The following is a 22,457-nucleotide window of genomic DNA, read 5'->3' as shown; positions in this document are numbered from 1 at the left end:
AAAGTGCCATTAAAAAGCACAAATTACATATTGGTTTTTTGACATCAAGAAAAAAAGAATGCTCCTATCTGTTTAATGCACATTATAGGAAACTACATATCAGTAATAATATGTACCATTATTTTGCCATCTGCAGACATCTACACACAACCTGCATAATTGTTTAATTCCAGCAGGAGTGGCTCAAACTTTAATCTTTCTGGGATGGATAACATGAACATGACTTATTTAAGGTCAGCACATGTCATTCGCAGCTATGCAAAACTGGAGCAGGACCAAGGCTGGTTTGCATATCTCAGATTTTAGTCTGAGTACACATGGTGGGCAAAAAACAATGGATTAGAATGAGATAAATTGAAGCATTTTTTCCCCCGGAGTTTTCTACAGCGCGACCTTGACCCGAAGGTATCGGAGCGCTTTACAAGAGACGCAGTTGCATTGCAGACGGACACATTCATTATTGTCGGGCATGGGGAGATTAAGTGATTTGCCCAGAATCACAGGAGGTAGAGCGTCCCTGCCAAGACTCTAACCCGGTTCCCCACCTTGTGGTAAACAAAAATCTTCTTTACCGGACTGAATTTCATACGGGATCTTGAAATAAAATAAAATAGCTCAGAATAACAAGAGGCAGAATCCGTGGTATAAGAGTTTCTAAATGGGCTTTATTCCATCAAAAATGGCCGACTCGAGTCGCGGCCTTCAGGTTCCGTCACCACGAGGGTTCAGGAAGTGAAGTACAATAATTTATTGACAGACATGCATTTTTATAATAAGTACATTACAATGAAACGAATGTAGAAGGCGTAACATTTGATAAGAAAAGTGACAAAACAGGTACGTAATCGAAACTAGGCGTAATAAGGAATAAAAAGAAACATGATTGGTTAGGATTATCAGACATAGGTGGATCTATAAGATAATACTTGGCATAGATGCGCGCGCAGCAGCATGACGTGTGATTGACGTGCAACTAGGGGGTGAAGGGGACTTGACATTTAGCTCTACATGTGGAGACGAGAAGTCTGGGGGGTCAAGTCAACCTAATCCCAAATCATATCTAACATCCTATGTTTAAAGAACTATGTTATCCACAAGGAAGGACTCTCGGACAGAATCTAGTCTATACTGACTGTGTGCGTGCACAAACGCCTAAGTGTCTATATGAGATGCGAGGGGCAGAAAACTTTCCATGACAGCAGGGCTATGAATCACTTGCAGGAGGACGGAAAGGCTGAGTCCTTTGCTTGTGAGCTAAAGGAAATGTTTACCTAAATCACTAGACAGGAATGCATCGGCTGGAGAGCAAAATAGATAATTCGAAGGTGAAATACAGCTTCTTGGCAGGCAGGCGAAAACTGGCCGAGGCAGGCACCGTTAGCTGCACAGGGAGTAGGACAAAGTTCATGGATACAGATGCGAGCTCAAGCTGAAGCTGTCAAAAGACAGAGAGCAGGGAAAGGCTTTGAGGACAGAATCGGGCCTACTTGCCTGAACTGGAAAAATGGAGTAACTTAGCCATATAAAGTCGGTGGCCTTTCATGCTTAGGAATCGAATATCCAGCCCATTGATGGCGGATCTGACAGAGAACATGTCGACGGTAGACACACATATGTTTGCGTCTTAGAAACTGGAACTGGAGGGAACATACATGTACTTGTAACATGCATATAGAACCGTTGGGGTCCAAGATAGGGGACATAACTGATCAGGAAAATCCACATTTCCACATTCCCTCCTTGTCCCCTACTTGCCCTTCAAGAGATATCAATCTTCATCATTCCATCGATTTGCTCATGGAGCATCATTTCTTCTTCCTTCTTCTTCCGGCATTTTGAACGAGAACTGTGATATGGAATGCATGATGTGGCACACAGACCACAAATCGCTGGTCCACATTGCAGGCATAAACAACAACTGAAGAGCATAAGAAGGCCAATACCTAGGAAGGATAGAACTCTCCATCCCCAGGCTGATATCACACTCCAAAACCACCCGGACCACGTCCAAGTGCCTGGATTCTCGTGTATCTGGCTCACAATCTTATGAAGGCGTGTTATAGCTTTATATACAGATGGCGAATTTTCTGGTATAAATATGCAGCAGCTGGATCCGATGACCCTGCAAGCTCCGCCCCTATCGGCCAGGATGACGTCAAGGACAAGACGATTCTGGAGAACAACAATTCTCATCACTGATTGTTCTTCTGTCAGATTGCCTAAGGCGGAAATAGTTTCGTTCACTACTGCTTCAAGGGTTCTGGTTAATCTACGTATCAGCTTACTATTTGATATTGTACCTATATAGGGAAAGATACCTTTATTGAAATCTACATACTTGTCCCATGCCGTCTCAGTATAATCGACAACTGGGAGATCTCTTCGCTCTCTATTGTGTACTAAATGAACATTTCGATAATAATCAGGGGGGGCTAGGAAAACAGGTGGCAGAAGGAATGCTATGTAACAGGTACCATCCCAATCTAGAGGCAGACGCATATATGCCGTCTGACCACATATAAAGTAAGAATGGCGAGAAGCTCTAAATGAAGATTTACCTTGATCACGATATTCTACTGTAGTAACGCATTGGCTATGGCCCATATGTATGGAACCAACTTTTCTCACACATAATTCACCCTTAACTGGAAATACAGACATAGTGGGCAGAATTAGTTCAACTTCGGTTTTGACATTCAAAATCATAAGATTAGGTGTAAAATTACCTAATTTATACACTTCATTTTCTAAATCAGTTCCTGTTCTACTGGGGTGACCCTCCTTATTAGGGTGACAGACTTTGAATAAAACTAGATTCAGATTTCCCCATATCCAATGTTGTTGATAAACTGCTGTGTCTGGGTCTATGGAATTTAATAAACTAAACCATGCTCCACAGGAGCCATTGTGTGTGAACGGATGTGGAAAGAAAGGCAGAACTCCTTTGTTATTCTGATAGGGAGGGAGTCGGCCACACACCCAACAATTGGTGGCATTACTAGTCTGATGGGAATGATGTAACATACTAATGAATGTGTTATTGCGCAGCGCAAGTCTATAGGACAATTCATGTGGCGGTAGGTCACTAAAAGAATGTTCAGCAGTAATATTATAAACATGTCTAGAAATAGGATGATATATGTGCAAAATCACACTCGTAATGATTATTAAAACACTCAATAAAAACAGAATTAATAATGTCCTCACACAGTAGCTACGCAGTGATTTACAATACGCCTGTCGTTTCAACATTTCTCTGGTATTTTCTCTACTCAGGTCCAAGGGATACATGTCAGAGACAATTCAACCGCTTCACCTTGGAGAGGACTTAAACAATCAAATTGCTCGACTGTTTGGGCCTAAGTTTTAATTTATAGTTCTGAGAGTCATTCCTTTCAACAAAGGGAAGTTTTGAATCAGTCTGTGAGGGAGTGCAGGGCACAGTGTCTATATCCGAGGATAGTCCATGAAATTTCTTGACGTGACTGGAATGTATCCATCCTTTGCGGCCCTCCACTTTCACGGCTGTTCTTGTGGTCAGCAGGACTAGCTTCGGTGTTTTCCACCTGGGCTCCAATTGGGTTTTCCGATCGAAATTCCTCACAAACACCAGATCCCCCGGAGCAACGTCATGGGGTTTCACCTCAGTGTTGTCAGGAAAAGCTGCAGCTACCTGTGAACGACAAGATTGTAGTGCAGACATCAAGGAAGCCAGGTAATCTGTCAGCATATTACAATTAACATCAGTTATTTTACGTGGTACAGGCGTCCCCCACATATTTGGTGGTCTTCCGAAGATCACCTCATACGGGGATAGCCCTGTTCGAGAGTGTGCTACCATTCTTATGTTAAATAGTGCAACTGGTAAGGCTACTATCCAATCAACACCTTTCTCCTTACATATTTTAGACAATCTGATTTTCAAAATTTGATTATGTCGTTCCACGAGACCTGCTGCCTCGGGGTGTCGGACACAGTGGAACTTCCACTGATATCCCAACAAAAGTGAGACATGTTTCATTAATTCGGATGAGAAAGGCTGGCCGTTATCTGAATATACAACACGTGGTAAACCGTACCGTGGGAAGAATTCTCGAACTAGCTGCTTGGCAGTAGTCGGGGCAGTGTAATCTGATACGGGATACGCCTCTGTCCAACGGGAGAGAGCGCAGACAACTACAAGAACATATTTGAATCCTCGACATCGTTCCATCTGGATATAATCCATTTGGAGCACTTCAAAAGGATGATCAGGGGTCTGGAATCCACCCTGTTCTACGGGAACACTTTTTCCCGGGTTGAACTGACAACATATCATACAGGTACGGACCTTTTGTTTAGCTGCTGCTCGTAGATGTTTATTGAACCAAATGTGTTGAATGCTGTCTAGCATAGCCTTCTCTCCTAAATGTGCTGGACTGTGAACTGTAGCTATAATGGCTTGAACCATGGAATCAGGGAGAAACCATACAGATTTCTCCTTCGTCATCCATCCTTGATCTGTCTGGATCCCTCCTAGTTCAGTCCATTTCTTTATTTCTTCTGCTGTGGCATGTGTCTGTATGTCAATTACGTCAAGTGCGGGATCCTTAATTGTCATACACTGTGTTGGTGTCTGAACTATTGGCTTTGTCATGTCTAATGTGCGATTCTGAGCAGTCTGTTTAGCTGTTCTGTCAGCTAAATCATTGCCTTGAGAAATGGTATCAGTAACCTTCGTGTGTGCTTTACATTTCATAATCGATATAGCAGTGGGTAAATGTATTGCGTCTAACAAAGCATGAATGAGGGGTCCGTGCTGAATGTGGGCACCATGGGAAGTTAAATAACCTCTCTCTCGCCACAACACGCCGAAGTCGTGTACAACTCCGAATGCATAACGTGAGTCAGTGTATACATTAACTTTCTTATTTGTGGCTTGAATACAGGCTTGTGTTAGAGCAATAAGTTCTGCTGCTTGGGCTGACAAAGTATCTATACAATTTGTCTCAATAACTTCAGTGTCTGTTGTGACTGCATACGCGGCCACTAAATCTCCTGTACTTGTTCTCATGCACGATCCGTCTACATACAACGTCAGGTCTGGATCTAACAATGGAACGTCTGTCAAGTCTTGTCTAGGTTTCGTCTTTATTTCAATGATTTCAACACAATCATGAGCTAGTGGGTCTGTTCCAATTACAGGTAATAGTGTAGCAGGATTCAATGTATTACACCGTCGGATCTCTATGTGTGGTTGAAACAATGTCAGTTCATAACCGGTAAGTCTTGCTATGGTCAAGTGTTGTGTTTGTGTTCGGTTCACAAGAACCTCTACTGCATGTGGTACTTGTACTGTCAATGGATGTCCTAACACTATGGCATCGCTTTGTCTGATTGCTAAAGCTGTCGCTGCCACTGATTTCAGGCATGCAGGCAAAGCCTGAGCTACGGGATCTAATGTACTGGAAAAATAAGCACATGGCTTGCGTGATCCTGCTTGATCCTGAGTGAGTACTGACAAGGCAGTACCTTCGCGTTCTGTAACAAAGAGTGTAAAATGTTTGCTATAACATGGTGTTGCTAAAACAGGTGCTTGACATAAAGCTTCCTTTAGGCTTTCAAAAGCTTGTGTATGTTCCTGAGTCCAAGGGAGAACAGTCGATGTGGCTGCCTCCTGTGTGGTTAACTGAATGAGTGGTTTTGCTAGAAATGCGTACTGAGGGATCCACTGCCTACAATATGAAGTGAGGCCTATGAAAGCCCGCACCTCCTTTTGTGTCTGGGGTATTGACATGTTAGCAATTAACTGGATGCGATCTGGTGTAAGCTGCCTTCCCTCCTTGGACAGCGAATGACCAAGATAAATAACTCGCTGGACACAGAATTGCAGCTTAGAAGGAGACACCTTGTGCCCCTTGTCGGCTAGAAAATGTAAAACTGTCAGAGAAGCCTTTTCACATTCTGGCTCGCTTCTTGCGGTGATCAGCAGATCATCGACATATTGAAGCAGTGCAGTATTGACTGGCATGTGGATACTGTCAAGTTCTCGTTTCAGTGCTTGGCTGTAGATGCTGGGGCTTTCTGTGAATCCTTGGGGAGCGCGTGAGAATTTAAAGCTGCGCCCATTTAAACTGAATCCGAACAAATATTGGCTTTCCGGATCTATTGGGACGCTGAAAAAGGCATTCTTGAGATCGATTACAGTAAAGAATGTTGCTTCGGAATCAATTGCTGTCAACAATGATGATATATCAGGGACCACAGGGAATTGTGGTACAATACACTTGTTTAGTTCACGCAAATCAATAACCAATCGGTACACTGGTGGGGCAGTAGGATCAGTTCGTTTAAGAATCGGAATTATCGGTGAATTACATACATTGGAGTCTGTTTCTACAACTACTCCCTGGACAATCAGCTCATCAATGATTTTCAGCAAAGCCACTACAGCATCATGCGGTAACTTGTATTGTCGCATTCGTGGTAGTACCACTCCTGCTTTCAGGGTGACTCGATAGGGTGTAATGTTCATGCAGCCAACATCCGTAGGGCCTTGTGCCCATAGATGTACTGGTAAAGTCTGTAGTCGGGGATCCATGTCTCTAGACACATAGTGACCTTTAAAATCACGTAAAAACAACCTTACTCCTTCCGGAGAACAACATATTATGGCTCCTAGTGCTTTCAGAGTTTTAATTCCTAACAGATTTTCTGGGCATGATTTAGTAAGCAATAAATCTGTAGTTCGTGTCAAAGGTCCTATCGTAAGTGGTAGAGGCTGTGATACTTCATTAACAATAGGTTTTCCTGAAAAACCAAGGGAAACATTTTGAGAGCCTGAGAGGGGTGCCCCTGGAACTTCACTACGTTTTATGGTTGTTCGACTTGCCCCTGTATCGAGTAAGAATTTTCTATCTTGACCTAATAATTCACTATGTACATAAGGTCCTTCTTGATCTACAGGAATCTCGATAAGCGGTAAGTCAACTTCCCTCTCTAGGCTGGTTCATGCGTAACGCTGATACTCAGGGTATTCATACTGTGCAGTCTGATACATTTGTCGTGTTGTGGTTTGTGTGGCAGTAGCAGGCAACGGTGGTGCAGCTGGCACAAACTGTATGGGTTGCTGTGAGGCTGGCATGGACTGATGTTGAACTGGCATGGACTGTCCATGCTGCATAGCTCCTTGTTCATTCTGATCTTGTCTAACTAATTGTGGTCTCTCCTTTGCAATACCTGTAGCTATATTACGTTTCAGGACTGGACAATCGTGTACATAATGGCCCAGTTGTTTACAGTAATTGCAGGTTCCCTTTACAGGAACTGCAGAATCACCAGAATGTGTCACACCCTTTTTGTGACCATCTGCTGGTACTGTCTGAGAAACTAGCATTTTCATTTTTGTATCCTTCATGCGTCTATGCTCGTGTTCTTGTTCATCCCTAATTCTATTGTGATGATACTGTAACATTTGTAGCATTTGTGACGGAGTGTTACTTTGCCAGGTACTCTCGAATTTCAATATTCTATTCTTTACTGGAGGCAATGCATTTTCCACTAATTTTGTCACAAATAAATGTGGATATGAGTCACTACTTGCTTTTATACCACTATTTATACCAAAACATTTTTCAAATCGAGCATAATAATCGCTTGTGTCTTCATCTTGCTTTTGTTTGCAGGCTGTGATTGCACCCCAATCTTCCTTTTTTGTAGTTAATAAACGTGGCAGTACCTGTACTAGTAAACCTGGTAACAGTTTAACTTTATCCCCGAGCCCTGAACCTGCAGTTCGGCCCCTTTCTTCCTCTGCTAATGCTGTCCAGTCTATCTTTTGGTCACCCACTTCCCACTCTTTTTCTTTCAGTTTTTCATAAATGCCAGCAGGCAAAAGCACCTTTAATATCGTCATAATATCAGGAAAGGTGTACTCTCCCATCAGTAACATGTCTTTAATTTCTCGGTGGAAACCCGCTGGGTCTTTGTCATGACTAGGTACTACTTTCTTCATTTCCAATAATTCCATTTTTGATATGGGTGTGTAAACAAATACACGGTGAAACTCATTGTCTTCGCCTTTTATTGGGTGCACTTCTCGTAGGGGATTTTGTCTATCCATATAGTACGGCGCTCTTTCTCTGCGGGGCAGCGAGAGAGAATCCGGACTTACAAAAAGGACATACTGCTTACGTGACACTAATATCTCTTTAATTAGCTTGTTACTAGAACCTCTCCATCTGTTCGTGAGTAGTTCCGTTAATATATCAGGTAAAGGACCAGGGTCAGCATGTTGGCTCTTATATAATATGAGGAGTTGCTGAATCATATAGATTCCAGCTAAACGTTGTTCATCTGTACTGAGATTAAAAAACGTGTGCGCTACGGTCTCATCACCGTATTTTTCAGGACTGTCAATCCAGTGAACGGCTGATCTGGCTAATTCTTGCTCATCCATGGAATCGAGGAGGTGGTAACCCCTTCGTTCTCGTAGTATTTTATCTGCGGCTTGAAACGAATGTTCAGGAGACTTCAGATTTATTATAGGCGTCGGATACGTTCTGCTATTATTTGGGCATACAGAGTGTATGGGATCAGAAAAACATCTAGCATTATCACAGGATCTTCCTCTGCCTACATAGGCTATGGTCTCTGACTGTCTTGCGGAATTCCCTGATTCGGACACTTCATCTTGCTCAAACTCGTCTGTTCCCAATCTTTCTTCATGAATACGCTCTATTTCCTTACGGATTTTTCGGCACATGGCTATTATACAATTTTGTTTATCGTGTCTCCCTTCTGATATATTCTGACTCCATCTTGTAAGAATAAGCATTGCATTCGGGTCTACCCCCGGGCGGTCTTGATTTCTGATCACACAGTTTATGAGGAAACGTAACAGTTCCCCCTGTATTTCTACTTTCTGGAATTCCATAGCTCTGTTAATACATCCTGGATCTCGTCCTGTTTGAACAAAATGATATATGTTATCTAGATGCGTAATCATTCCTGGTAACCTTGCTAAATACTCTGCGGCTCGCCTGATACGTAATGATGCCAGGACCATTTCGTCCTCTTTACCAACCGCCGGGTCATATCTACAATTTACAAGGAGTTCCTTAAGCGTACGTTCACTTACGAATTTAGGTGTACGTGAATGCGCTGACTCTTGAAAAACAAGTTTATTTATTCTGGGTGGTGTAAAGGTAATGCTAGCACCTCCCGTGGCCCCATCTGGGGCGTCGGGTGTGAATGGATTCGTTGAACGTGACACAGCAACTATGGGTGTCGATACCCCTGTAGGATCGACTGCGGAGACAGATGCGGAAACAGATGTGCTTGCCGAAGCTTGTGTCGGGACTTGCTGTTGCACGGGGACAGATACCTGATCCTGACGTTGAACCCCTACACCAGACGGTCTATGTGGTGCGGCGTTAGCATACTCGGGAGCTGCGTCGTCTAGATATGAGGAAAGAAAAACATCTTCTGCGGTTCTGGGATGCCCTTTTGGATGTACCTTAATTGGAAATAATGGGGGTGGCAAGTCTTTTGGCATCTCTGGAGCAGCCTTAGGTAGTCCTTCGGCTAGAAGGGGATACATACCATTCATAAGAGCATTTCTTTGTCTATTTACTTGTTCTGATTTCACTCGGATACCTTCCTCAATTAATAGATTTTCTTGAACTTTATTTGAACTTTCTTTACTCCTCTCTTCTTGTCTACGTGCTTTTTCTGTTCGTCTATGAGATTCTTTACGCCATAACTCAACAGCGTCTTTCTGTGACTGTCTGACCTTTCTTTTCCATAACTCTTCCTCCACTTTCATGATGCACTCTGCATCCCAGGTTCCCGCTACGGGCCACCTTTGACTTTCCGGCAATCCCTTGGTATAATCTACCCATAGATCAAGAAACAATATGGCATCTAAGCCATGCTTATGGTACACAAAATGCCCTGGAGTGTCCCTAGGAGGAATAGGAACTGCTTCTTCAAGCACCCCTTTTCTGGTAGTAATCTGTCTTAACTTCGAGAAGAGCGGCATATTGACAACTGATCTGATACTTACTCTTGAACTCACTTTATACGAAAAACACAATAATGAACAGTGAACAATGAACACTCATTCATACCACAATATTTGAACACTTTAAACATTAAACATTAAACATTTTAACAACGACCGACAATGATGACAGTCTGCCTAACTAATCACCACGCTGAATTCTTGACAATAACTGCATACTTCGGAATACTTGATATACTGCTAAACAGTACATATACACTGCTAAACAGTGCAGACCGGATTTGTGTACCCAAATCCGTCTTGACCGGCACAACCTATGTGCGCGTCAACACGCCTCCCCGGCGATGGTACTCACCGAGTAGCTCCTTGAAACGGAAGGCCTCAGAGAATGGACAGGACTCGATGACTGCGGACAGCGGACCCTCTGGACATCGGGATTTCGAAATAACTGGTGGGCCTCTGTATACCTCGGATCTTGCTCTCTCAGCTAGGCTCTGGTCGGGATACTTCGCACTTCTCACCGCCTCGTCTGGGTTGATCGCAGCCTCAGTCGCCCCCGCTTGACCGGAGGGAGCTTACAGGAAATCCTGCTGGTACGCGTTTATGGTCCGTCCAGCTGTGGCAGGAGACCGGGCCTGCAACGCACCGCCGGCGCGTGAGATGAGAAAGTGTCCCTGTTCGGGCGCCATTATGTGGTAAACAAAAATCTTCTTTACCGGACTGAATTTCATACGGGATCTTGAAATAAAATAAAATAGCTCAGAATAACAAGAGGCAGAATCCGTGGTATAAGAGTTTCTAAATGGGCTTTATTCCATCAAAAATGGCCGACTCGAGTCGCGGCCTTCAGGTTCCGTCACCACGAGGGTTCAGGAAGTGAAGTACAATAATTTATTGACAGACATGCATTTTTATAATAAGTACATTACAATGAAACGAATGTAGAAGGCGTAACATTTGATAAGAAAAGTGACAAAACAGGTACGTAATCGAAACTAGGCGTAATAAGGAATAAAAAGAAACATGATTGGTTAGGATTATCAGACATAGGTGGATCTATAAGATAATACTTGGCATAGATGCGCGCGCAGCAGCATGACGTGTGATTGACGTGCAACTAGGGGGTGAAGGGGACTTGACATTTAGCTCTACATGTGGAGACGAGAAGTCTGGGGGGTCAAGTCAACCTAATCCCAAATCATATCTAACATCCTATGTTTAAAGAACTATGTTATCCACAAGGAAGGACTCTCGGACAGAATCTAGTCTATACTGACTGTGTGCGTGCACAAACGCCTAAGTGTCTATATGAGATGCGAGGGGCAGAAAACTTTCCATGACAGCAGGGCTATGAATCACTTGCAGGAGGACGGAAAGGCTGAGTCCTTTGCTTGTGAGCTAAAGGAAATGTTTACCTAAATCACTAGACAGGAATGCATCGGCTGGAGAGCAAAATAGATAATTCGAAGGTGAAATACAGCTTCTTGGCAGGCAGGCGAAAACTGGCCGAGGCAGGCACCGTTAGCTGCACAGGGAGTAGGACAAAGTTCATGGATACAGATGCGAGCTCAAGCTGAAGCTGTCAAAAGACAGAGAGCAGGGAAAGGCTTTGAGGACAGAATCGGGCCTACTTGCCTGAACTGGAAAAATGGAGTAACTTAGCCATATAAAGTCGGTGGCCTTTCATGCTTAGGAATCGAATATCCAGCCCATTGATGGCGGATCTGACAGAGAACATGTCGACGGTAGACACACATATGTTTGCGTCTTAGAAACTGGAACTGGAGGGAACATACATGTACTTGTAACATGCATATAGAACCGTTGGGGTCCAAGATAGGGGACATAACTGATCAGGAAAATCCACATTTCCACAACCTCTAGGGTCGACCACTCTAGCCGTAAGGCCACATGCTCTTCAATTCATTACTTTTTGGCTTTCTTTGGTGTGACACTAAAAGATAGATGGGCGTGCCAAGATCTGAGTGCTATGTTCAATGTGCTATAGCACTCAAGCTGTACCCTTCTGCTGAGGCATATATAGGTTACTATTGTTCCCATTAATATGGTTCCTGGTCTGGCAGTTTTGCTAAGGCTATTCCTATTTCAGCAGGACCAAGGCTGATATGTTTATTTCTTATTCCTGTCTGAGATGGCATGGTTGGCAAGAAAAAAAAAACAATGTACTGGGACATGGTCCCAAGTAATTATAAGTGACTGATATAATGCACGCATTCTACCCATCACTTTTTGGCTTTCTGCAAAATCTGCTGTAGCAAGCAACCTTATATATTTGTGAAAAAGGTTCCATGAATGTCGCTGGGGTTTGCACCCATGTCTGGCTGGTGCCTTTGGAGTTGCTTTGGCATCCCAACCTTTTACATGTTTGGAGGGTGAAATAGGATAAATTACCAGCAAATGTAATGTTTGTACTCCTATCTTTGATTTTAGTCTAAACAAATACCCTACATTTGTGAAACAACCCCTTCCACGTGGGCGAGAACCCTCAAGCTCCCCGGCAAAAACATGCAACCCACTTTCCTTTGCACTTACAGATGACACAAATCCATGTCTACTTATTGCCATAAAGAACACATATTCTATTTAAGTCAAGTAATTATCACCTCTTTGCCTGAAGTTCAACTCCAGTCTCTCAGCAGGTCTACCCCCTCTCTTGCGGCCTCTAGGCTGCACCTTGCAGCCAAATGTTGTGGGCAGCCCTCATGCTAACCCGGGCTGAAAGTGTGGTGTCCTCCCACTGCTGACCCCATGCTGCCCCATAGCCTGTTCACTGTGCCCCTGTCATAAGGCATCCCAAGGTCACAGGCGCGGGCCGCTCCTTCTTTGTCTATTGCGCTCCATCTGCTATCGCTTTGTGCTGTCCTCGCCTTGCCTGAGCCTCCTCTCTTGCCTGCGACTGCAACGCCCTCGTTACAGATGTGGGTGGGTGGGTCAATGTCAAAGCTACATTTTTTTGGGAGGGGCCCCCACGCCCATAAATCCTGATGTGCACCCAGGGGGCCCCCTGTAGATTGGACACTTAACATCAAGCTGACCAATTTGCTCTCTGCATTTTTCCTGGGCTTCGCTGCTGCCTGCTCTTTGTCCTGCCCCCTTTTAGGCATTTTTTGCCGGCGTCTCACCGGTCCGGCTTTGCTGCCCTGGCCGGCATGCTAACTTCTCCCATGTGGGTGAGTACCCTCGAGCTCCCCGGCCAAAACATGCACCCCACTTTCCTTCGTGCTTACAGATGACACAATTCAATGATGATGCAAAAAGGAAGCAGCTTTTATTTACATATTGCCATAAAGAACACACAAGCTATTTAAATCAAGTCAAGTCATTATTGCCTCCTTGCCGAAGTTCAAGCCTAATCCTTAAACCTTAACAGCACAGCACCTTATGACCACGCCCTGAGTGAATGCCTCTTCTCAGCAGGCTAAGCACCTCTCTTGCGGCCTCTTGGCTACGCCTTGCTGCCAAGTGTTTTGGGCAGCCCTCATGCCTGACCTGGGCTGCAACTGCTATGTCCACCGTCTGCTGTCCCGTAGCTTGCTCCCCGCCCTCCTGCCGTGAGGCATTCCAAGGGCACAGACATGAGCAGCTCCACCTTTGGTTATTGCGCTCCATCTGCTGTCTCTTTGTGCTGTCCCCGGCACGCTGCCTGTGGTTTCCCCACCTCAGGCAGCTCCCCCATTAGGTCCTTCCTGATGCCCTTTATTTGAATCCTAGTAACTTTAGCCCCCCCAATATTGAGAAGTAACAGCCCTATACTCACTCCCGTCAAGTGTACCCCATCAGGTTTGTGGTACGATTGTGTTTTGAGGCTAATGAATCCATGTCTCACAAAATCTCACCCATTAGTCTTTCACACTCTGGACATGGTACTATTCAACATCTTCGTAGATTGTTCTACCACTGCATTGTCTAGGGCCCCCTCCAAAGGATGTGTGGTATAATTTCTGACCATATCAGCTCTGTTGTTCTAATGACTCTGGCCAGAGCTGTCAGTGCCGATATTATGGCCCCCATCAAATCCCTACGTCCGAGATTGGCCAAATCATTCTTCCCCAGATGCACCACAGCTGTGTCCCGCTTCTCCCCGTGACCTATTGCCCCCTGGACGGTAGGCAGCACCCGCTCCCATCGCAACCCAGGCTTGCTCATCCAATAGACCTTTTTTTCATGCAGCCACATAGGTGGGAGCCCTGCTGCCCTAATGGCTATTCTATGATCGATCTTGATGACGGAAGAGCAGCAGCTGGCCTTGGCCTGTGTGCCTCAGATAATCTTGCATGCTGCAAACTGGGCAGAATTCACTGTCTTCCAGGCAATGCAGGCGTGTGTGCTTGACTTTGCCTTCCTGGTCTGTCTCTGACCTACAAAAGTATACTGTCATGATGCTGCCTTCTGTCTGCAGGTCACTCCTCCTTAAGCAGTCTGACCCTGCGGTAAATCTAGCCGGGGCTACTAGCTCGCTAACCCTGTATGCCCCTATGAATGTTAAAGAGAATGCCACTTGGAAGAGCAGCAGCTCATGTCTTTGTGTGCAGATGTTGCCCAGCTCTTTGAGTATCTCCACAAGGTGCTGAAGCCTATGGGGTGTCTCCTGTCCTACCTTCTAGGTAGCAGGCACCCCCAACCATTCACTGCTTCCTTGAAGTAGAACGTGCTTGCTGGGTTGCGTAAGCCTGCCAGTTTTGCATAACAGGAAACTGCATTAATGAGGTTTTATGCCCACGATCTACTCTTATTGACTGAAAAAGCCTACTATATGAATACCTCCACCTCCCTACTGGACACTTGCCCATATTTACTGGGTGCCGGTTACAGTCTTAAAGTACTCCCAGCACTTACAGTACTTGGTCACTGACTTGCGAGCTAACACACAGTCCACCAGCCTGAAGAGGTCAGGTCTACCATGTTTCACAGCTCTCGCGCTATTGCCGTCCTGTCACGGTCGGTATGTTGCGCCAATTCCCTCATTCCCTTTATTCAGATTTGATTGTTTTTTTTTAGATATGTCCATCACTATTTTTTTAGTTAGTCACTGAATTTTTGAGACGTCTCCTTCCTTAAGGGATAGAGTGAAGAACGGTGGAACATATGATTTATACAAGTTTAACCATTGTTGTAGATAGAGTGTACCCCTGTCCTGAGGAAGCCAATAAGAAAGTGGAGGCTGAAACGCGACCGCGTCGACATACAGACTAAGGAGGAGTCTGCCTATTGTTTGGACTAATTAGTTATTTGGCGCACGTAATAAATTAAGATAGAGGAATGATACCTCTGACGCCAAGAGGACTACCTCTGAATGTATCACTGAGATGGAGAAGTGTACATATTTAAAAAGTAGTTAGGGGAATGTATATGATGTATATGTTGTATATATGATTATGTATATATGGGTTGTCTTGTAATGTATTTTTGAATATTTGTGATTAAGTTGTCTAGTTTTGTGTACAATTCCTTTTGATGCTCACCGATGGATATTTGCACCTGATGAATAATTATTGAATTTGTTATAAGAAATAGTGTTTTGCCAAGGTAATTTATAAACTCGTATGCAAAAAAAAATGAGAGTTTGATCCCTCTATACCAATTGTTTATATATTATAGATGTTTCTATGCCCAGGTATGGGAGGGTCATTTGGGCATGCCCCGTAGTGTTCTTTTGGAGGTTTGTTGCACTTTGTGAAGTGTGAGGGTGACATAAAGAAGTCTGAGCCCTAAGTAAATTAGGTCCCTTAGATATGCGTATTGATTCAGTCAGGCGCAGATATTCCTGGGTGTTTGTCAAGAGGATTAGATTTAGTTGATAAGAATTTAATATATTTTCATTGTGTTTTTTTTATTTTTTATTATGTTCTATCGCACTCAGTGTTGGAAGGAAATTCACATTTGTTAATAGTATGACGGAACCCCATATGGTGAGTTATTCTGAAGAGGAAATCAATAGACTGAAACAGATTCCCTCCTTACTAGGGGGAGATACCACAGGAGATAGGATCGTTAATTCGGATAAAGGAGAAAGATTAATTCAATTAAGGAAGAAAAACACAAGGACACAATTACATGCGCAAGAGTTACTTGAATATCTGAAGACTAACACCATACCAGTAGGACTGCAAGTGAGAAATGTCCCTGTGATTTTTAAAAATGACAAACCGTATCTAGTCGACTTCAGTGGAGTGGGGACAAAGTGTTCACGTGATTGGATTGTGTTGTCCATTAACACTGCATTACGAATTAGTGAAGAGGAATTAAAAGAAATAAAAAGGTTAGAGGAAGAAATTGAGAGTGATTTAACGATTACAGATACTAAGGCTCTATTGGAAAGTATCAATAAAATTCTGGCTGAGTTTAAAACACGGTGAATTTAAAAACATCCAAACTGAGCAGGGACATTAACATTTTTAAACAGGAGCAAGTATACCCATACTTGAAAGAAGACTTCTTTAAAAACAATAACCCTAGCTCATTAAATTTACCATACAAAGGAAGATTACGTACAAGGTTTCTGACCTTTTCTGATTCTTCTTCAGACTCCGATCAAGGAGCAGGGACATATTATCAGCAATACCACCCCTTCTATCAATATCCAAACGCACCCCCGCATTTTTTAGACACAGGTACCCGCAGGGAGAGAGGGTTCAGAGGGGGATGGAGGGCACCAATCCACCAACCACCACAAGAACAGAATTTATTTCGAACGCGTCAACCAGTATACAGGCGATAGACTTAGATGCAGATACTATTAATCACTCTATTAATCACTCTAATGATACTTTGATGCCTATCTACAATTTATATAAATATACCCTGACGCCGTGGGAGATGAGAGTTTTACAAAAGGGTTTATCCTTCGTGCCTCTAGTCTTACAAGATCCGGTGGACACCTAGACCGAAGTACTACAATTTTTACGCATGATCAGATTGAAAGTGTTTTTCGCTCACCAAAATGAAACACAGGAATACAATGTGAGTGGATTGAAGAATAAATCTTCTTTTTGCCCAGAGAGTGAGATGATCCCAGAAGAGATTTTATTGTTTGAAAATCAAATATTGAAGGAAATAGACAATTTGAACAGTAAACATTTGACATTTAAGTCTAATTTCACTAAACAAGAACATATGGCCCTGAGAAGTCTAACGGACAACCCCCTAATGGTAATAAAACCAGCCGACAAGGGAGGGGGAATTGTTGTGTGGGATATCGACGATTATGATAGAGAGGTGGTTAAAGAATTGAATAACCCCATGCATTACCGTAAGGTTTGCGATAACCCAACACCAATATTAAAAGCAAAAATTCTGTATTTGACAACTAAGGCTTTAGAATCCGGTTATTTATGTAAAAAAGAATATGAATATCTAAATTTCACGAAGCAAAAAGTACCGCTGATTTATGTACTCCCTAAAGTACACAAAAATGCTACCAATCCACCGGGGCGTCCTATTATCTCTTCATGTGGATCGATACTTGAACCACTTGCCAAGTATATAGACACATTTCTTAAACCATTTGTGAGTACAACACAGGCATATGTTAGAGACACCATGGACCTCATCTCTAAAATTGAACATCTAGCCTTCGATGGAGACCAGCAAATGTTGGTCTCCTTCGATATTGAGAGCCTTTATACTAACATCCCTCAAGATGAGGACCTTTTGGTAATGGAACTGATCTTGGATCAAAGAACTAGGCCTCATCAGGTCCCGACTGAATTCTTACTAGAGTTGGCTAGAATCTGTTTGAAAAATATTTTTTTCTCGTTTAAAAATGAGTTGTTTCTACAAATAAAGGGCGTGGCCATGGGTTGTTGCTTCGCCCCGGAAATAGCGAACCTAGTAATGGACCAATTCGAGAGGCAATATGTCTTCAATTAAGCAGCACCATTTTACCATCACACCCATAAGTGGGTGCGCTTCATTGATGACATTTTCCTTATCTGGAATGGAAATATGGAGGAATTAGAGAGATTCCCTATCTGGTTGAATGGATGTACACCAGATTTGAAATTTACAAAATGTGTCAGCAATACGCGAATTAATTTCCGCGATGTGTGGATCTTTGATAGCAAAGGGAAATTGGAGGTGAATCTTTATTCGAAACCCACTGATAGGAATATACTCTTAGAGTTTTCATCAGGGCACCCAAGAAGTTTAAAAGAAAACTTGCCTTATGGGCAGATTTTAAGAATACGGCGCAACTGTTCCAATAAGGACGATTACTTTGAGAATGCTAAGAAACTACAGGTTAAATTGTGCGCCAGATGATACCCCAAAAAACTGGTACGAACGGCACTTAAAAGAGCGTGGTACACTCCTAGGGAGAGTTTACTAACACCAAAAGTGAAAGAAAAGACAGAATTTATGACATGCGTACTGACATTTAACCCAAAAGCAAACAAGGTTAAAAAGATTATCTTGAGAAACTGGAGGTTGATTGACCAATTCAATATACCGAAACCCCTTTTTGCTTTCAGAAAAGGTAAAAATTTGAAGGAACACTTGGTTAAAGCCATGAGGGAACCAATGACAAAATAATTGCGTCGCTTGTGCTAGTACAAGCGACTCTAAAGCACTGATGATTAATAACAAGGAACATGTGATGCAAGCATTTTCCAATTGCAACATCAAAAACGTGGGGTATGCTTTGACCTGTCCCTGCGGGAAGATGTATATTGGGCAGACAACGCAAATGGTTAAAATGCGGATTTTACAACATAAATCCTGCATTAGATGTAAAATCCAGGGAGCCCCACTTGTGCAACATTATGTTGAGTCTGGCCATAGCGAGAATGATATGGAGTGGACAGTCTTGGCTGTAATTAAGGCAAGCAACAAAGGAGAATTGGAAATGAGGCTAAATCGCATAGAAGCGCGACTCATTGAAAGATACCATACAGCGACAGAGGGTCTGAATGAGAGAGATGAATTATGGGCCTTGATTTAATGTAGAAGAGGCATCTCTAATCATCAGGTACCAGGTATAAAACATCTAACCAGGGATACTATTGAATCGTGCAGACTAATGTGTTTTTTCCTTGTCTCCTTTTCTAAAAATAGAATTGGGTAACAAAGAGATTAATGCTAGAAATTGATGTCCTAGCAGTTTTGTCAGAATGTAAGCCTGTTTGTTTGAACATACAGTGCATTGGAACCCTCGAGGCCTTTGATTTCAGATGCGGGATGGCTATCTTTTTGTACTTGCAGGAGACGTGCGATCTACTTCAAAGTTTTGAAAAACTACTTGGAGATTCTCTCTTGAGAATTCTCTTTGAGAAATTGCATTGTGACGGACATTAGCAGTTTGAACTGCATTATTATAACAGTGGGAGCTATGTGTACCTCCCAGAGAATTTGTAACAGTCAGAAATAAGAATGGTACCATACAGAATGGCGAGGCCATTATGGGGATTTAGTTTGAAGGTTATGTAACACAGGGACATAAACGCAGATTCTATATGCAGGGTGAGGTACCTATAGCCCAGGCGACACTTAAGAAGACAGGAGAAAGAATAGGTTTGTTTTTGCTATAAATATGTTTTTCAGACAATTTTTTCGTTATGTGTTTGATTTTGATTCGGAGTCTTAGGGAGGTCTTTATTTATTATTTATGGAGATGCACTGAGTCTGGGTCGTTTAGTATCTTGTGGAAGGTCGACCCAACCACTTAGATGTTCGTCACCCCAAACGTAGCTCAGAGATCAGTCCTCTGTCTATATCTATAGCCCGGGAGCGTATGAAGCGATCACGCGCATACGCGTTTATACACGTCCCGGAAGATTAAGCAGTACCTGCAGATTGAAGCGTTAGTAGGAAGTGCCGGACGATTGCGCAGCGACTTGGTAAAAACATAATGTAAGTTAGGATCTTTCGATCCACTGAGAATTTTGATTTAATCTGGAGAGAGTAGGCTGTGTGTATATAAATATATAGATTCGCTGTCTACAGATCGAATTTCTTTTTTAATTTAAAAAAAAAAAAATTCTTTCCTTGTAGTGACCTGATGTTATGGCGAATTACGCTAAGAATGCTAGGTTCCCCATAGATGAAGCAAGTGTATAGAGGTATTGAAGTAGTACTACATGATTAGTGATATAATCCGTAAAAGGATATTGAGAAGAGTTTTTTACAAGTAATTGCTCATTATTGTAGGATTACGATATTGATGAATGGGGCCAAAGCAGATTCCTAGTTGCTCTGAAGATTGATTTATTTGGACTACCTACAGGTACACTTCTGGTATAAAATTGAGATATGGCTTGATTAAGCTGGGTTAGTTTGGCACACAGTCACATTACCTTTGTATATGTGCATGTGGTGTTGACGTATATAAGCACTTTACACCCACACCTGAGTAATCCTCCTCCCGTCACGTCCCGCCGGTGCGGTGTGGTTTAATTTGATTTATTCAGATTTGATTGATTTTTTTTTAGAAATGTTCATCACAATTTTTTTAGTTAGTCTCACTGAATTTTTGAGACGTCTCCTTCCTTCCAAGCACTGCATGGGCAAATAAGGGATAGAGTGAAGAACGGTAGAACATATGATTTATATAAGTTTAACCATTGTTATAGATAGAGTGTACCCCTGTCCTGAGGAAGCCAATAAGAAAGTGGAGGCTGAAACGCGACCACGTCGACATACAGACTAAGGAGGAGTCCGCCTATTGTTTGGACTAAACATTAGTTATTTGGCGCACGTAACAAATTAAGATAGAGGAATTATACCTCTGACGCCAAGAGGACTACCTCTGAATGTATCACTGAGATGGAGAAGTGTACATATTTAAAAAGTAGTTAGGGGAATGTATATGATGTATATGTTGTATATATGATTATGTATATATGGGTTGTCTTGTAATGTATTTTTTAATATTTGTGATTAAGTTGTCTAGTTTTGTGTACAATTCATTTTGATGCTCACCGATGGATATTTGCACCTGATGAATAATTATTGAATTTGTTATAAGAAATAGTACTCCCAGCACTTACAGTACTTGGTCACTGACTTGTGAGCTAACACACAGTCCACCAGCCTGAACAGGTCAGGTCTACCATGTTTCTCGCGCTATTGCCGGTCGGTATGTTGCGCCAATTTCCTCAATCTCTGCCATTGAAAATGAGACACAGTGCCAGCTGCCTCATTCTCAATGTGCCTCACCATGACAGCAATGTTGGCCCTCAGCTGGCTGCCTATTGAGTGCCTCAGCAAGCACACAACTATTTGACAATGTGCCGTCCCCAGATTCAAAGCCTGAACTACTGTGAGATTGTCAACCCATAATGTGATCTGCTTATTGGCGAGGCATTCTTCACATATGGAAAAGGCAACTATGATTGGGAAAAGCTCTAGCACTGTCAGCTTTCTGGTGAGCTCTTCCCACGCCAACTCGCCGGCCAGTGGGCTGCCACCCATGTTGAGCCCAGGATGGCCCCAAAGCCCTTACTTCCTGTTGCATCAGAGAAAAGTTCCAATTGGTCTGCCATCACCCAGGGCTCCCTTCAAATCAGTGTCCCATTAAAATTGGCCAGAAATGCTGCCAATTTCCGCAGTTCCTCCTTCACCCTGTGTGACAATCTGACCCGGTGATGCCTCTTTGTCAGCCCTCTTGTCAGCCATGCAAGTCACTTAGTGAAAGGCCCCCTTGCAGGTATCACTTGGATGGCAAAATTCAACTTGCCCACGAGCTGCTGGATTTTCCACAGTGTAGCTTTCTTCTTCCTCAGCACCGCGCTATCGTATTTCTCAGGCCCTCCACCTTTGTTGCTGGCAGTCTGCACTGGCCCAGTACGGTGTCCAATTCAATATCTAGAAAGGACAGTTGTGTGGTGGGACCTTCCATCTTTCCCTGAGCCTCAGCCAGCACTACAATCTGCCTTAACAGGCCTGCACACTCAGAGGATCCAGGTTTGCCTATAAACAGAAAATCATCCAGGTAGTGCACCCACCCCCCAACCGGGTGATGAATCCCCAAGGACCATTCCAAAAAGCTGCCAAAGGCTGTGAAACACACACAGTAGATGGCCCAACCCATTGGTAGAGACTTATCGCAGTAGTATCCTTCCCCCAGCTTGAAGCCTAGTAGGTGGTAGCTCTCTAGGTGCACTGGCAGCACACAGAACGCTGACTCAATGTCGGCCTTAGCTAGCAGGGAACCTTTCCTGCATGCCCTGATTTGGTCTAAGGCATCATCAGTGGTCGCACAGGACATCGAACAGCTGTCCTCCTCCAGCCAATCATTGACTGATTCCCCAGTTGTGTATGATTGGTGGTGAATACATCTAAACAGCCCAGGCTCTTTCTTGGGCACCAACCCTAATGATGACACCACAAGATTGGCGCACAGGGGTTCTGCAAAGGGGCTGGCAACTCTCAAAAGGCGGATCTCTTTGTCTATTTTCTTCCTGGCGACTTCAGGGTTCTCCCTGACTGACTTCAGGTT

The sequence above is a fragment of the Triturus cristatus genome, chromosome 4_2, assembly GCF_964204655.1.
Source record: "Triturus cristatus chromosome 4_2, aTriCri1.1, whole genome shotgun sequence".
Taxonomy (NCBI): domain Eukaryota; kingdom Metazoa; phylum Chordata; class Amphibia; order Caudata; family Salamandridae; genus Triturus; species Triturus cristatus.
Note: the sequence above shows the minus strand (reverse complement) of the source record.